A 16,810-nucleotide genomic window follows, 5' to 3' on the forward strand; every position below is an offset into this window, starting at 1 on the left:
AGAAAATTCTGGCACCCATGGGATGCCAGCCCACTGTACATAATATTTCCAAAACCAGATTAACCAGCCCCCTAGTGTAGCCGATCCTACACCAACCCCCATCCTTGTTTTCTGGCATCCTGTAGGTGTACCTACCAGGAGGTAGGCAGACAAGGTTCCTTGGGTGAATCTGATATCTTTTATTAGACCAACCCATACAGTTGGAGAATAATTATTAAGCAAGCTTTGGGTTCAAAAACCCTTCATCAGGCTAAGGAAGTTTCAGCAGTTGGTGTGCACTCTTCCTGGATGGAATGAAAAGTGAAGAAGCCAGGGGCTGGGCTGGGGAGCCAGTTGTCAGGCAGATTATAGTGTGTCATATATCTAAGGTCTATATTTAGTCCATGATTTTTAGTATCCAGGAGGTTGATGAAGTGGAGTTCATAGGCTCGTCTCTGGGAAGTGTTGTGTAATAGCTGTGATATACAGCCAAGCCCTCAGATACCACCGCATTTGTACTGAAGAGAACACCTCGGATTGCCATCTCACCAATCTTAAAAAGGGTTTCACTCAACAAGAACACTCCTTGAGAGAGATAGATCGCACGTTTGAAGGAGCCACCTGGATACCACGTGAAGAACTGCTGCAGTACAGAAATGCGCTCCCCCCCCCCCAAAATCGCACGCCACTGGTTATGACGTATCACCCCTCCCTTGAACCTGTACGAAAAATCCTCAAACAATTGCAACCCATACTAGAAAGAGACCCTATTCTTAAAAAGATCTTCCCAGAGCCACCCATCCTAGCCTTCAAACAAGCACCAAACCTTGCTAACCTCATCACCAGAAGCAAACTTCCTCAAGCCCAGAACACACCAAAAGGATCCAGACCGTGCCAGGACAAGAAATGCAAAACCTGCCAACACATCTCCACCACCTCCACTATTACTACACCCCACAACAGAGCCATCAGCATCCCTGGATCTTACAGCTGCACCTCCAGAAATGTAATATACCTCATCCAATGCACCAAATGCCCTGATGGAAAATATGTAGGAGAGACCAAAGAACAACTGTGCATAGAATGAACGCACACCGGAAATCTATCAAAGACAGAAATACCCAATTACCGGTGGGGGCACATTTCTCACAAGAAAACCACTCTCTCTCCAATCTCTCAGTCCTGATCCTCAAAGGAAACTTACAAAACACTTCCCAGAGATGAGCCTATGAACTCCACTTCATCAACCTCCTGGATACTAAAAACCATGGACTAAATATAGACATTGGATTTACGACACATTATAATCTGCCTGACAACTGACTCCCCAGCCCAGCCTCTGGCTTCTTTACTTTTCATTCCACCTAGGAAGAGCACACACCAACAGCTGAAACTTCCTTAGCCTGACAAAGGGTTTTTGAACCTGAAAGCTTGCTTAATAACTATTCTCCAACTATTTGGGTTGGTCTAATAAAAGATATCAGATTCACCCAAGGAACCTTGTCTGCCTATATCATTAGACCAACACGGCTACAACCTACACCCCTCCTGTCAGGAGGTGGCATATACAGAATACCCTGTACTCCTGTTTTCAGCCAGTAGATATATATTTCATAACCAGAAGGAAGAAGTTATTAGGACTGCAAAGCAAATGTAAGACACTGAGTACTCTGAAGTATGGTGTCACTATTTTTAATAATTACTAAGGAACTATACACATGCATATCTCTGCCATTAACCAGACATGGCTGCATGCCAACTGTGACTGGAGAACAAAAAAAAAAATTGCTTCTTAGGCAGCAACACAGCAACACATCTCATAACTTTATTTTCAAGATGTGGCTTTCATTCAATATGTAATCAAGATACAAATGTAGACCTGTTTCAAATGCAAAGAAATCTCATTTGCTTTTAGCCACTTAGGGCTCATTCACATGAGTGTGCATGTGCATCGCAGTGTCTCAAAGCCCCCCAAAATATTCCCTGTACTGCAAATTTGCAACGCAGGGGCAAAATTACATCCATGGATATCAAGAGGTCAAAAAAACCTGCAGGGGGAAAAAAACAGGGCAGGGCACAGTCCCAGACCATATACTGAGGCAACTGGAGGCTTGGTCCTCCACAAAGATGCTATGGTAGCAAGGCAGAGCATCCCTATGGCTGGCTTTCACCCCGATGCTGAAGCGCACTGCCTGCCCATGCAGGGCAGGCAGTGTGCCAGCCACAGGGAGCTGGACCCAGGCTCCTGCTGGTAAGTAGTGGGGGGAGCTGGAGGAGGGGGGAGGGAACCATGGGTGGACTCCTTCCAGCCCCACCCACACCACCAGTCTCCCCAAGCACTGCTCCACCCAGCCAGACCCATCTCCTGCCCACTCCCCCAACCCTGCTAATCACTGCCTCACCCAGCCCCAGCCCCCTCCTGCTCCCCCAGCTACCCAATCACTGCCCCACCTGACCCCATCCCCGCCTACCTCCCGAGCCTCCGATTTGCTACCCCACCCAGCTCCATCCCCCACCTGCCTCCCGAGCCCTGCCCTGAACACTGCCCTGTCCGGCCCCAGCATCCTGACAATTAAAAAAAAAGCCCCACACTCACCAGCAGTAGCAGCTGCTGTTGGGGTCACTGGGGCCTCATGGCAGAGCCCCCCTGTGCAGTGCAGGACCCAAGTGACAGTCGCAGCAGCCCCAGCTGCCCAACAGTGTGCAGAGCTGTTTAGCACCCTCCCGACCCCGGCCACACCCACATGATGGCGCAGTGGCAGTGCAGATGCCAGGTGGCTGGGGCTGGGCCCCACTGTTCCCCGCTGCCCTGTGCTGTGCAGTGAATGTGGGGTTTGTTTTGTTGTTTTTTTAGTCCCGAACTGTTGCAGCCAGGCTGGAGGGAGGGCATCAGAGGCAGGGCTGGGGGAAGTGAGTGGGGAGCCCTGCTACCCCCCACTGCTCTGTGCTGTGCAGGGGAGCTCAGCCACATGGCCCCAGAGCATCCACAGACCCTGCTACTGTTGGTGAGTGTGAGGCATTTTTTTTAAGTGCCAGGAGGCTGGGGCTGGGGAGGCAGCCATCGGGGGGGGGGGCTGGGGGTGCAATTAGGGGATGGGGCTGGGTGGGCCAGCCACTAGGGGGTGTGGGGGAGCTGGTGGGAGGTAGGTCTGGGTGGGGTAGCCATCAGGGGTGGGGGTGCAAGCAGGCAGTGAGGCTGGGTGGGGTAGCCATTGAGGGGGGATGCAGGAGCCGGCAGGGGATGGGACCAGGCAGGATACCAATCCATGAGGCAGGGGAAGCAAGTGGGAGTGGGGCATGTAGGCCATGCAGGAGGAGGTGGTAGCCCCTGTGGGGCCATGTGGCCCTGTTGGGGGGGCTGTAACCCCTCTTGGAAGGCAGTCTGTGAGCTGTGCAGGGGGTCTGCACCCTGCAGGAGGCAGGGGACCCACCCCTCCTGATCAGGCCCCTCACAGTCCCCCCACAATCCACCCACACCTACCAACACACCCCATGGCCCCCCACATTCTTTTACAGCCTTCCACATCCCCCTGCTCCCCCTTCCCGCCCGCCTCTTGCAAACCGCACATCCCACAGCACACCCCCTGCATGCCCAGCTGCCAGACAGAATGAGACCTGCAAGCAGGAGCACTGGATGCAGGGGCAGCTGTCCCCACATCTTAGCTAGTGACAGGGTCAGGGAGAGCTCTAACTGCTCTATGGTTAGAAAAACAAAGGCAACCAGCAAAACATCAATAAAACATTGCCTAACTGATCTCTGTCTCTCACTCTCTCTCTCTCTCTCTCTCTATATATGTATAGTGCTCTTTTGTTTTAATTGTGGAGGAACATGGAGTTCAGGGTATTTCAGAGAGTGACTTTGGATTTTTTTTTTTATCAGGGATTTTTCAGTTTTCAAATAAGGAACGCAAGAATTCCTGTTAGGGAGGCAAGTGGCAGGACCCAGGCAAAGGATCCTGCTCTGAGCTGGCACCTTGGACCCAGCTGGAAGCGGTTGACCTGTTATCTGTCAGCTCTGTGTTCTTGGCACAGTATGTTGCCTGTCTGACTCACAAAGGACTCACCCCTGCCCCACCTCTGCCTGAACAAGAACTGTTTAGAGGAAGGACTTACAAAAGACAATGAAGATGCAGTGGGGGATGCATAGCTCTCCAGACAAGGGTGATAAAAGTGAAGCAACCCTCCTTATCTCATTTGAATCAGAGATGGAACTGGATGACAACTCATTTAAATGGGAGATGAGACAGGAAAGCACCTTCATTAGCATTTAGGATGGAGAACAGAGATTCCAAGGCAAGAACCCCACTGAATTCTTGGACCACCGAAGCAGGGGAGTACTGCATGATGGGGAATCCTTGATCCAAATGCTAATCAACCCATATCTACACACATTCAGCTCAGCATTTATCAGACCAATTCTAGTAATGACTCCTTTATTGGTACCCAAAACACTGAATCTGCCTGTCTGTATTGTGAACTCCCTCAGAGTAATGCCACGCATACCCAGGAGTGACCAGTTCCTATTATCCAGCATATGAGCCATTGTTTACCCATAAGCAAACCTAGTGTTCACCCTTGAGCCATTGGTAATTCTCTACAAAAGCCCCTACCCAAACTCAAGTTTCTGTCCTGGTGCTTGCATACAAAAGCTGCGCCAGTTCTACTCCTTTTCTGCCTAGAATCCCTCCATTGATCATGCTCAGAACTCTGCCTGTCTGCAGGCTTCAACAAACACCTGGGCACCTCGTCTGCTTCCAGCTTCACTAAGTGGTGAGACCCCAGCTCTTTCTCACTCTCTCTCCCTCTCCCTCTCTCTCTGACGCCAGGAACCAAACTTTTACTCTCTTGCACATATTTCTAAACCAGACTTTTGCTGATCACTCTCTCTCTCTCTCTCTCTCTCTGATTCCAGAAACCTGACTTTTATTCTCTTACTCCAGGCACAGTTTTCTAAACCCGACTTTTGCTAATCAAACTTGAGCTATATTTCTCCAAATACCTAATTGAAACTATGGAATATTATAACTGTTTTATTTGTCTCTCTTGTATGGCTATTACTATTGGTATCATCACACCTGGCAATAAATAACTTTTATGGTTAAGCAGGTTCCTATACTCTCTCTCTGAACCTTATTCTTCCTTCCCCTTGACCTCCCCATTTGCTCTGCAGCAATGCTTCTTTTACCTAAGCCAAATATCCCTGTTATGCCAAAAACTACGGTGGGGTCTGCTTATCAAGGGAGTTACTACTAGGACCATTGTGACAAGAGATTAGGATGTGCTGAGTTTTGAGATGCATGAGGTTATCAGCTGAAAGTGCTGATTGGATCCAGCCTGCTCAAGTGTACTCTGTTAATGTGTGTGTATGTGTGTCTAACTGCATTTATTACTGTCCTGATGAAATAAGGGATGAACTGAGTTCAAGGCACATGAGGGTGTCAGCGTGTCAATACTGAATAGTCTGGCTTGACTCAGATGCGCTCTGTTAACCCGTGTGCTTGTGTCTGAATTCATTCTATTGTTTCCCTGATGAACTGAGTTCAAGGCATATGAGGGTGTTAACCTGTTAATGCTAAATGACCCAGCCTGGCTCAGGTATGTCCTGTTAATCTGTATGTATATGTGTTTGACTGATTCGGTGGTTGGAGGAACCCAGCCCCATTGAAACTGAGTCCTCCAAGATAGCTTCATTTAGGGTGAGGACTTGCAGAAGGGAGAGATACAGCTCTCTACATAAACACAAGTAACACAAGCAGCACATTGATAAAATTGCATAGACCCCAGAAATGTACCCCTAATAAGTGAGCACATGCCAAAGGGATGGGCAAATCTGGTAGCAGACCTCCTGGTCAACTGGGGCCAGGAGGACATGCTTTGACAGTTCAAAGCAGGCCACGACACTGGTAACATCTTCCAGGTGATAGCTACCCAGATGGCCGGACGTGGGCACACATGAAAGTAGTGCCATAGGAAGGCGAACTCCACAGCAATAGTCCACTGGCAGATGGCCCAAAAGGGTGGATGCCTCTACTGGCTGTGAAGTCCCCATCTGTGTCTGGCAGGTGCACAGCAAGTCAGAGCCAGGCAGCAGCTCACACTGCCAGACTGCGACAGTGGGTAAAGGGTGCAGGGAATTCTTAGAGCTGCTTCAGAACCCTGCCAGGACCTCAGAGGGCATAGGCAGGGTGTGTAAATGGTGCCAGAGCATGGACAGGACCATCTGGTTCAGCACCATCACTCTCCCACTCAGGGAGAGACACTTCAGGAGCCCTATCCATGCCCAGAGCTGCTCCAGATGGTACCAGTTCTCTGGTAGGAAGGGGTCTGTGGGGGACAGGTAGACCCCCAAGTAGACCAGAAAGCCTGCACTCCAGCAGATCCCATCAAGATTTTCTCAAGTTCATGCATGGCAGCCTGGTTCCACTCCCTGCCCGACTGGTATTGCGTGTCTGGGGTGACATTTATGTCCCCGCCAAGGACCAGGCACTCACGAGGGTTGAGGATGCCAATATAAGTGGCCGCCTGGTGGAAAATTCCACCAACTCCGGGTCCCTTGCAGGGGCATACAGATTGAGAAGGTTCAGGACCAGCCCCTGCTCTTGGAACCAGAGGTGCAACAGATGGTTCATCAGCCATACTTGTCAGGGTCTACTGCAAAAATATTACATGGTACCCTACTTCCTGAAGGAAGGAGTGCATCCAGCATCTCCATAGACCCTTTCTGCAGCCATGGACATTTAGGGTCATGATCTTAAATGACTTAATGGCTGGCAGGGTGGAGTAGACAGTTCAGCAAGGGCCTCATGCATTTCAACACCAGGTGTGGAGTTCTCTGCCTCACACAGCACCTTCCTGTAAGCATAGAGGGCATCTGTGAAACTGCAGGTCCACCTATAGATACAGGCATTGTACCTTTTGGGCCCCTTGTGTTCCCTGACCAGTGCCCTTGCAGTGGCAAGGATGCTTTCAAAAATCTCCCCGGCTGTCTGAGGCAAGCTATACCTTGCTGGCAGACTGCCGTGTGTAGTTGCGGTCAAGAAATGCAAGTAGCTTACCCCTGGGGGCCACTGACACCAAGAGCTCTGCAGGATCCGTGGAACCTGCTGGTTATTGGGTGTCCTTCTCCTGGTTCTGGAACTCAATGGGCTCCTTAGGCACCATTTGAACCTCCCAGTCTGCTAAAACCCTGGACTCCAGTTGGGATTGGCAGAGCTCTGTAGCCCCTTGGGACAGAGGTGGGATTAAGGGTGGGAGTGGGGCTCCTTCACAAGATAGTAGGGCAGAGCTGGAGCCTGGTGGGGTCTGTGCAGGGTCCTTGACAAGATCAGCCTGTTGATTAGGGGATCCCATCCCAGCTGACTCTGGTGCAGCACCTTGGGCAGGCTGGAAGTGAAGTTTTTCTGGGAGGGGGATGGAAGAAATCCATCAGGGTGGCTTCAGTGCCCACCTCAGGGTCCTGGAAAAGGGGACCTCCCTCCTCAGGATTCACTGGGGTGAGCCCCAGGGACCCTGTCACCCCCAGATCATTGTGGGGGGCTCCAGTGCCAGACTTTCCTTTGGGTAGGCTGAGGCCTCAGCCTTGGCACCCATGGTCTCAGGGGTAGGACCTGGCCAGCAGAGTGAGGGGTTTCCTCCATGGGATCCTGTTTGGAACTGTCCAGCAGTCCCAAAACCTCCTCCATGGGGATCATCCATTTGGTTTTTCCATGGAGGGATTGTCAGACGCAGCCACAGAGGCCCCTGGGAGCTTGACTGCTCCTTCTCCTCATGTGTTGGTCTTGGGATGCGAGGAGAAGTCCTCCACATCACAGGGCTCTAGCTGCACCCGAGCCTTCCTCTTGGCTTTGCACCCAGAGGGGACCTGCACACACTCAACCATGGGTGTTCCTCAGGTGGACAGGCTCCAGTAGGAGAAGGTGAGGGTTGGGGGGTGGGACAGATGCAGCAGGCCATGACTGGGGGCTGCTTCTGTCTTCCCTGGGACTCCACCAAACTTGGTTTGGCGGTTGGGTCTCCTGAGCTCACAGGGAGGGCTGGATAATGTGGCTGGAATGCCAGGGGGGCCTGAAAGGGGAGGGGTACCAGCATCAGGGGCACCCCTCTAATCAGTGGTACCTGCAGATGCCCTCTTCTCCTGGCCCATGGGGCACTTGTGTCACAAGTGCCCTGGGGTACAGCACCAGAAACACTGCAGGTCCTTCAGTATATAGGACACCCTCACCAGGGCCCCTTGAAAAAGAATCAGGAGGCACCCTTCAATCTCCAGCCACGTTCCCACCACCATATGGATCATAACCTGGCAGCAGAAACAGTGCACGTGACGGAAACCTAAGTCTCAGCACCCCAGCAAGGAGGGCCACCACTGGGGAGATAACTCTCCCCAGGGTTTGAAGCTGGAGGACGAGTGCCCAATTAGAGATATAGGGAGCAAAGGAGCTGAAGACCACCCTAGTCCCCAGCTCTTCTAGGGACTTGAGGGGGGTGTACTCACCCTCCACGATGAGCCCCCTCTCCACCGCCTTTTGTGCAGCAGCCTCCAAGGCAAGGAGAAAGTCCCCCTTGCCATGAAAGTGGGAGGCTGCCATGGTTTTGGGGCCCCCCACTACACAAGCTAGGGCTTGCATCCAGGTCTCAAAGTGCAGATTCTCCCACTTGGGTAGTTGGCACTTCACCTCATGCCTGCGGGTGAGTGCTGGAAAGGGGGCCCTGGTATCCGAGCTGGAAGGGCCGGCGGTGGAGGGTCCAGGCCACACAGCTTCAGGTCACCCTGCAGCCATCTGTATATAGCTTCAGTTACCCCACTGGGGGGCCACATTGATGGGGCCAGGGACAGGCTGAGTGGGTGTGCTGGCTGGTGTAGTGCACCTGATCCCCTCAGGCACCAGTGGTCTAGGCTTGGGGGGTGGGGCCCTTGCCTTTCCCACCCACATCTGTGGAGGAGGCTGAAGAGAAGCCATTCCCGCTGCTGTTGCCCTTGGTTTCTGATGATGGGAGAGGGTGGTTGGGAACCCCTCCGGGGCAGGTTGGCCAGGGGAGACCCCCTGGCCCTCTTGACTCCCTGCTGGAGTCCTGCCTGCCCCTGCAGCAGAGGGTGCAGGCTTCTCTACCCTTGGAGGAGGTTGGTTGGACTCTGCCTCCAGGGTGGGGGCTGCAGGGGCATGCATCTCCTTGGGGGCTTAGCTAAAATTTGTCCCCATAGTGGGGGCTGCACGAAGCTCTGTGGAGGCATCTCCCCCCCCCCCCCAATGGATCCTGCTTTAAAATTGCTTCACATGATGGAGGGGGAAACAATAAAGAAAACCAAAATATACAGTGGGGCTGGTGAATCTAATAGGGGCAGGCTGGGATTGTGGAAAGGGGGATGAATCTCACTGAGCTACACACCCACAGGAAGAAAACCGGGAAGGTAATACTTGCGGAATGTGGGAGAGGGGGAACACCACACAAGGACAAAAGCATAGAGGGAAGGCTGCTGAGGCAGATGTAAAAGATGGCTGGAGTGGTGGAGGGGCTTTGTTTGGTGAAGATCAGTCCAGAAGCCCCTCAGGCCTCCAGCCAGGCACTCAGCAGTGGAGCAATAGGCAGGAAAACAAAGCAGGATCAGATGCAGTGAGGCAGCTGTGGAAGAGGGCAGGAGCAGTCAGTCAGATAGGAAGTAATCCAGTGCAGGTGTTGTGTCGGGTGGTGCAAGGTGGTGGAGCAGGGAATTTCCCTCTCTCCTGAGAGTGAGCAGCAGCAGAACAACAGCAGCAACAACAGCAGCAGTGGTGGTAGTAGTCATCCAGCTCAGCCACTCGGGTGTGCTTCATGTGAAAGTGGAGGTGAAAGCAGCGTGGCCTGCCAAGGCATCTGGGGCAGGCAAGGCACCCTTAGACTCCAGTAGTGATGGTTGGGGAGAGGCCCATGGGAAATGCAGGCTCCCTCTGCAGGCTGTCTCCTGACTGCAGCTTGGTGGCATGCTGGGCAGTAGGCTGGAACAGGAGTACAAAAGCTGGGGTGTGGTGCTGGGGTGCAGTGCTGGTGTGGAGTGGGGTGCAGCAGAGTGGGCCCCTCTTTGAGCAGCAGGGGGGCCCTCCCTGGGCAGTGGTGTACAGCAGAGGACCACCTCAAATGCAGGGCAGGGCAGCAGCAGCAGCCCAAGGCAGGAAGGAGTGCGGCCAACTTACCTTTAAAAGCTTTGAGAACAAGCCAGGAGCTAGCAGTAGTTAGAGGCAGGAAGGGGCTTAGCCATCTTCTCCCAAGAAGCTCCTGAGACCAAGCTTGCAGCAGCAACAGCAGCCTGTAGCAAGAAGAGGAGTGGCCAATTTCCCCCTACAGGCTCCTCCCCCAGAAGCTCCTGTCTATTTGTAACATACAAATACTGTTGGCCCTAAGGCCCACCAGCTAACTAGTAGCCCCTATTGTATGGGGGCTAATGGGTGAATGCTCAAAAAACATACTTGGGACAACTAATGAAAAAACAGAATAGGAGTGCTGTGTGGATCAAAGAGTCAAAATGTGAAAATAAGTGTGCCTGAGGAGGACACCGAGCAGATCCCCCCAGGCTGCACCTACTGATCCTCAAAGGTATACAAGCAGCTGGTGGACTCTGCCCACTGCTGCTCTGTTCAGAAACATGCATGGACAAGGGAGAGGAAAGCAGCCCTGCAGTTTCTAGGCACCTTCCTGGCCAGAGCCTGCTTCCTGGTCAAGTACAGGGCCCACTTGGCCAGGGCCTGGAAGAGGTTGACCAGGAGGTCCCAGGACTTAGTGGGGCCACAGATGGGGTGAACAAAAACAAAAAGGTGGAGGGTGAAATTCAACCAGAACCTCAAGAGCAGGTTCTGAAGCTGGTGGTGGAGAGCCTGCAGCCTGGTGCACTCAAGGGTCATGTGTGCCAGGGTCTCCCTCTGCCCTCAGAAGGAGACCAGGTTGTCCATGAAGCTCACCATGTCCATGCCCATGGTAATGGCTCCATGGAGAAGGCACCAGGTGAGGTCCCCAGTGGCTCATGGGAAGAGAATGGAGTACAGACTCAGCCACTGGGATGCCCTACCCATGCCCTTGCTGAGCAGGTCTCTCCACTTTGTGTCTGGGTGGGATGCAAGGGTGGCATGATGAACAGTGTGGCGCACAAGCGTGTAGAGGTGGCAGGGATTGACAGTGAAAAGTAGATCAGTCTGGTGTCCTCCAGCCAGCTCAGGTGGTGGAGTGGGGAACGCAGTGAGGCCAGGTGAGGTTCCAGACCCATGACAAACGCTGGTGGGCGGGAGAAAATGTTGGGGGGGGGGGGCGGGGACTGCTACCACACAGGACCTGTTCAACAAAGACAAGGGTTTCAGGAGGTAGGGCAGATTTAACCTTCTGGACCAGACATCAGGTCACATGTGTCATGGGTAGACCCATGCACTGGGCCAGACAGTGGGGTCCACCCACTCCAGACCCTGGCCACCCTCCCACAAGGGGAGGCTCAGCACCTCTGCAGTGACCTAGTGCCACCCTGGTCAGAAAAACTCCAGAGCTCATCCCTGGAGTTGGGCAAGGTCCCTGCTGAACCATCTACTCCACCCGCCCTCCCCACATGAGGTCTTTTAAGATCATGACCCTCAATGTCCATGGCTTCAGGAAGGGTCTCTAGAGATGCTAGGTGGGTGCAGGAGGGAGGTTACCCCATGGTATACTTGCAGGAGACCCTGACGACTCCAGCCAACAAGACTAACTGGCAGCTGGAGTGGGAAGGCAGGGTCTTTTCTTGTCACCTCTTGGCCACCTCTTGTGGGGTGGCCACCCTGTTCTCCCCAGGCCTGCATCCTGAGGTTCTCTAGGACACTGAGGTGGTGCCAAGCCACCTGCTGCATCTTTGGGTCCAGGCAAAGCACCCTTAGGCTCCAGTACTGATGATTGGGGAGAGGCCCACTGGAAGTGCAGGCTCGCTTCCCAGGCTGTCCCCTGATCGCGGCTTGCAGGGGCTGGTCCTGAACCTTCTAAACATGTATGTCCCTCCAAGAGACCTTGAGTTGGCATATTTTTTCTGCCAGGCACCCTCAACCCTCATGAGTGTTTGTCTCCTTGGTGGGGACTTTAACATCACCCGGCATGTGCGAGACCAGTCAGGGAGGAAGCAGAACCAGGCCACCATGGGCATCCTTGGGGAGATCCTGATGGACTATTCCCTGGTAGATATCTGGTTTGCCTGTCACCCTATCAACCCCCAAGCCTTCACCTATATGAAGGTGGGGAAGGAGCAAGCATGCCAATCCTGGTTGGACCAAGTTTATATCTCTTTGCTGCACTTTGCCTGGGCCCACTGCTCTGGCATCTGGTAGACCCCTGTCAGCGATCACCACCTTGTCTGGGCTCAGGCCATGCTAGGTCATGGATGTCTGGTGTTGGACTACTGGTATTTCAATGCCAGTCTGATGGAGGATGTGGGCTTCAGGAAGGCCTTCCAGGAGTTCTGGTTGGCTTGGTGGGAGCAACGGGCAGCTCTCTCCTCAGCTCAGAGATGGTGGGATGTGGGGAAGGTGCGCAGCTCCACTTGGGGGCACACCCGGCAGAGGGAGTCAGTCCAGGATCAGCTCAATAGGGAAGTGCTAGAGCTGGAGAGGTGCTTGACCACCAATCCAACCAACCCATCCCTCTGCAGAGTGTCGGGAGAGGCAGGAAGAGCTTCGTGCTCTGCATGACTACTGCGCCCGTGGTGCATTTGCCTGCTTGCATGTCCAGCAGGAGATGAACCATGGCTCCCACTTCTTCTGTGCCCTGGAGAGGAGGTAGGGGGCCAAGGAGTATATCACCTGCCTCTGGCAGGTGATGGCACCTGCCCCCTGCCTCCGTAGGAGAATGAGAAAGGGCTTCAGGGCCAAGGCATACAGCTGGCCTGACAGCAGGCAGCCTTGACGCACCCCTCTCCTGAATGGGATGGGCTCTGTCAGGGTTCAGTTGAGCTTGGCCAAACACTACAGAGGTGTAATGCACATGAAGAGCCAACACAAAGCGGGGCCTGAAGCCAAAGTCCCAAAGAATGCCCCTGAGGTGCCCATGAGATACCCAAGCCAGCAACTAATAGTAAGCAGAGGCAGAAAATGGCCTGGCCATCTTCTCCTCAGAAGCTTCCGAGGCCAAGCATGCAGCAACCAGCAACAGCAGCAGCAGCCTAGGACAGGAAGGGGTGTGTCCAACTTCCTCCCAGAGGCTCCTCCCCCAGAAGTTCCTGAGACTGAGTATCTCTGAGCTACTTGTCAGGGCAGCTTTTTGTATTGATGGGGCCAGGACAGGCAGCTTTTTACACTAATGAGGCCAGCACAGGTGCTGGCCCCAGGCTCTAGCTCCTCCTGGCTGCAGATCTGGGAGGAGCCAGGCCAGGTTATTTTTCCTCAAGTGGCAAAATTTGCCCCAAACCGAAGTGCATGTCTGGCCATGTGCCTTGAGGCAAAAAGCCATGGCTCATATTTGCATCACTTCTATTTGAGCTGCTGTGAGTGCACATGGTTGCATGTGTGGACATGCTCTTAGGGATGCTTATCGGGATGGGCAGTGCTGATGAGCACTGATATGCCAGTGTCCTTCCCCTGACCTTGCCCCTCACTCTCAACACACAGTCTACCCCTCGCTCCTGACCTATAGGGCCAGATATGTGGTTGAGGGGTTTGTGGGGGTGGCTTGGAGGTGTAGGGTTTGTGGGTGGATTGTGGGGGGACTGTGAGTGTGGGGGATTGTGTGGGGGGGCTTCTCAGGAGGGTTGGGTTCCCTGCCCCCTGCAGGGTGCAGCCCCCCCCACACAGCTCATGGACTTCCCCCCTACAGGGGCCACAGCACCCCCACACAGGTCCACAGCACCCCCCACAGGGCCACAGCACCCCCACAGTAGCCACAGCCCTGCAACAGGACCCCCCACAGGGCCAAAGCTCCCCTCTGACAGGGTCATAACCCCCAGCAGTGCCCACACTCTCCACCCTGCAGGGGCCAAAGCCTCCCCACAGGACCCAGAGCTTACCCACAGCAGAAGCAGCCATTGGGGCACTCAGACCCTCCTGGAACAGCCCCCCCTGGCATGGGGTGTGGCATGGGGCTGCGCAGCTTATTCCCAGCTGCCTAGCACCTGTGCTGCCTGTGCCCCATCACACAGGCTCAGCCTGGCTCAGCCTGACCCTCAGGCTGCTCTGCCTGTCACATAGATTCATAGATTCATAGATGTTAGGATCGGAAGGGACCTCAATAGATTATCGAGTCCGACCCCCTGCATAAGCAGGAAAGAATGCTGGGTCTAGATGACCCCAGCTAGATGCTCATCTAACCTCCTCTTGAAGACCCCCAGGGTAGGGGAGAGCACCACCTCCCTTGGGAGCCCGTTCCAGACCCTGGCCACTCAAACTGTGAAGAAGTTCTTCCTAATGTCCAATTTAAATCTGCTCTCTGCTAGCTTGTGGCCATTATTTCTTGTAAATTATTACATTATTTCTTTGCACATGGGGCCCCACACTGCTTTCAGGGACCATGTGTTGAGCTGGACTGAGTCCTGCACCAAGCCAGGCCAAGCTGGGCTTATGTGATTGGGCACAGGCAGTTCTAGGTGCCAGGCACCCGGGGCCAAGTCTCACTGCCTGCATCACATGATGGGTCTGTTCCAGGAGGGCCCTGAGGCTGGATGGCCCCTGCTGCTGAGGGGGGGGGGGGGGGAGCTGTGGGCCATGTGGAGGGCAGGCAGGGTATGCACCCATCCTGAGAAGTGCCCCCTACAGTCACCCTCACCCCCAGTCCCTTGCACCCAACAGCCCCGGCTCCAGTCCCTCCCACGCCCAGTCTCTATTTGCCTGGTGATGGAGCCTGGGTCCAGGTCCCTGCAGCCTGCACCATTCTGAGTAGCCATAGAGATGCTCTGGCCAGCTACCCCAGCCTCTGGTTGCCTCTCTTTTTTTCTGTGTTTTTTGTTTTTGTTTCTGTTTGTTTTATTTTTTTTGGGGGGGGGGAGTTGATATCTGGATATCCAAATATGCAGCATTGGGAATGTTTTTTTGTTTTGTTTTGTTCCCAGCATACTTTTTGCCACATCTCAAATGGCTTTGAGATGTGGCAAGAGGCACATGTGGGCTCATCTGGATGGATCCCTAGAATGCATCCTCACATGCAGGGGCATGCACTTGCAGTGGCCAAAATACCAGCAGCACAAACTCATCTGGCTACTCTTTGCCTCAGCGCATACCTTTTGCACATGGACTTGATGGTGTGTGAATTACCCTGCTTCAGACAAACTGCCCTTTTCCCACTTCTCCTGCCTCTCGGCATGATGGAGGAGCCAGAGCAAAACTAAAGGAGTGGAGAAGCAGCCAGAGGACTCCCTGGAGAACCAAGCTCCTGTGTCTGCATGCACCCACTCCTGTTGCATATGCCACACTACTTTTTTCTCATCATTTTTAAAATGTATTTATATATTGTGCTACCTGTATTTTGCCGTAACAAAATTTGCCCCCAAACTGCAAATTAGCAGCATGGTTCATATGTTAACATTTTTGGTGTGTGGTCTGTAACATCACAAAGAGATTCGCAGTGCCACAGACCACACATGCCTGTGCATGTGGATGCAGCCATAGGGTGTGTCCAGATGAACACAGACATGCAGCATGCAGTGCAGCAGACCTATATGTAGTTTCACATACTACACATGCCACACATGCAGGCATTCCCTGCACTGTTACTTTGCAATGCAGGGAGACTTTTTGACCCAGAAGATCAAAACCAGGACCTAGCATGTCAGAGCTACACTCTAGCTGCTGGCTATGCTCCCTGCTCCAGAAGCATCACCATTGCTGCAGCTTCTGAAGGTCCCCAGGACCCCAGGTAAGGCTGCTGGAGTGAGCACAGTGTAGTCATGCGCAGTATGTCATAACTATTCTGTGTCAAAACATTCTGATATCTATGTTGAAACTGTCAGATAAATATATTATTTTTATGAGGAAGTGTCGCAGAACATTGAGGTTCCCTGCTCCTAAAGAGGGGAAAACTGCTAGGGAAAGAGTCCTAGCAGTGAATAAGGAGCCTAGCTGTTGGTTGCTAGGACAACCAGAGGAGGTCAGCTGACCAGAAGGGGCAGGGCCTGGCTCCCATATAAAGCCCAGGGGCTGAGGCCGGAGGCAGTTCCCTGCCAGGAACCCAGGTGGAAGGAGCTCTCTGCTGTGGAAGAGAAAAGAAGCAAAGCCTGATGAAGAAGCAGTGTCTAAAACGGCTGTGAGATGAAGAATCTCCAGTAGGCTTGAGCGTGATTATAGCTGGGTGGCTTCTGTTTATGTTATAGCCTAGGGGCTTGTGTTTGTGTTACTGTTCCTCACCGGTGGTTTGGGTGAGGCTATTAGGGGTTGGAGGAGGCCTCATAGGGGACCCACAGCAGAATGGGGATCCCAGCGCCAGTGAGGGCTCAACATTGTGGTGAAGCCCCAGAGAAGGGGGCAGAATTGTGGAAAAGCCCCAGTGCAGATGTGATGAGACCCTGAGAGAAGGGCAGCTTTACTGACAGGCTATGGGACCTGAACCTGTTCAGCCTTCACAAGAGAAGGCTGAGGGGGGACCTTGTGACTATCTATAAACTCACTATGGGGGACCAGAAGGGGTTGAGGGACACCTTGTTTCCCTTAGCACCCCCTGAGATAACAAGGAATAATGGACACAAGTTATTGGAGAGTAGGTTTAGATTAGACATCCGTAGGAACTACTTCACAGTCAGGGTGGCTAGGATCTGGAACCAACTTCCAAGGGAAGTGGTGCTGGCTCCTACGCTGGGGGTGTTTAAGAAGCAGCTTGATGCCTACCTGGCTGGTGTAGCAGCCCACTGAGCCCAGTTTTCTCCTCCAGGCAGGGG

The 16,810-nt window shown here is 53.3% G+C and overlaps 1 long non-coding RNA gene across 4 annotated transcripts in view; it reads right to left on the bottom strand.

Moving 5' to 3' along the window:
* LOC106738346 (uncharacterized) overlaps nucleotides 1-16,810 on the bottom strand; it is a 96,598-nt gene that overhangs the window by 16,590 nt on the left and 63,198 nt on the right. For 2 of the 4 annotated variants that reach the window (XR_009463018.1, XR_009463019.1), the window contains 2 exons: nucleotides 10,146-10,258; nucleotides 4,396-9,950 (listed from right to left, as the gene is read on the bottom strand). The exons of 1 other annotated variant lie outside the window; for it this stretch is intronic. This is a non-coding gene — a long non-coding RNA (uncharacterized LOC106738346). Of the gene's footprint in view, nucleotides 1-4,395; nucleotides 9,951-10,145; nucleotides 10,259-16,810 lie in introns of those variants that run through there. One more of the 4 variants, XR_002093428.2, reaches the window with a different exon arrangement.

The sequence above is a fragment of the Alligator mississippiensis genome, chromosome 6 (genome assembly GCF_030867095.1).
Source record: "Alligator mississippiensis isolate rAllMis1 chromosome 6, rAllMis1, whole genome shotgun sequence".
NCBI lineage: Eukaryota > Metazoa > Chordata > Crocodylia > Alligatoridae > Alligator > Alligator mississippiensis.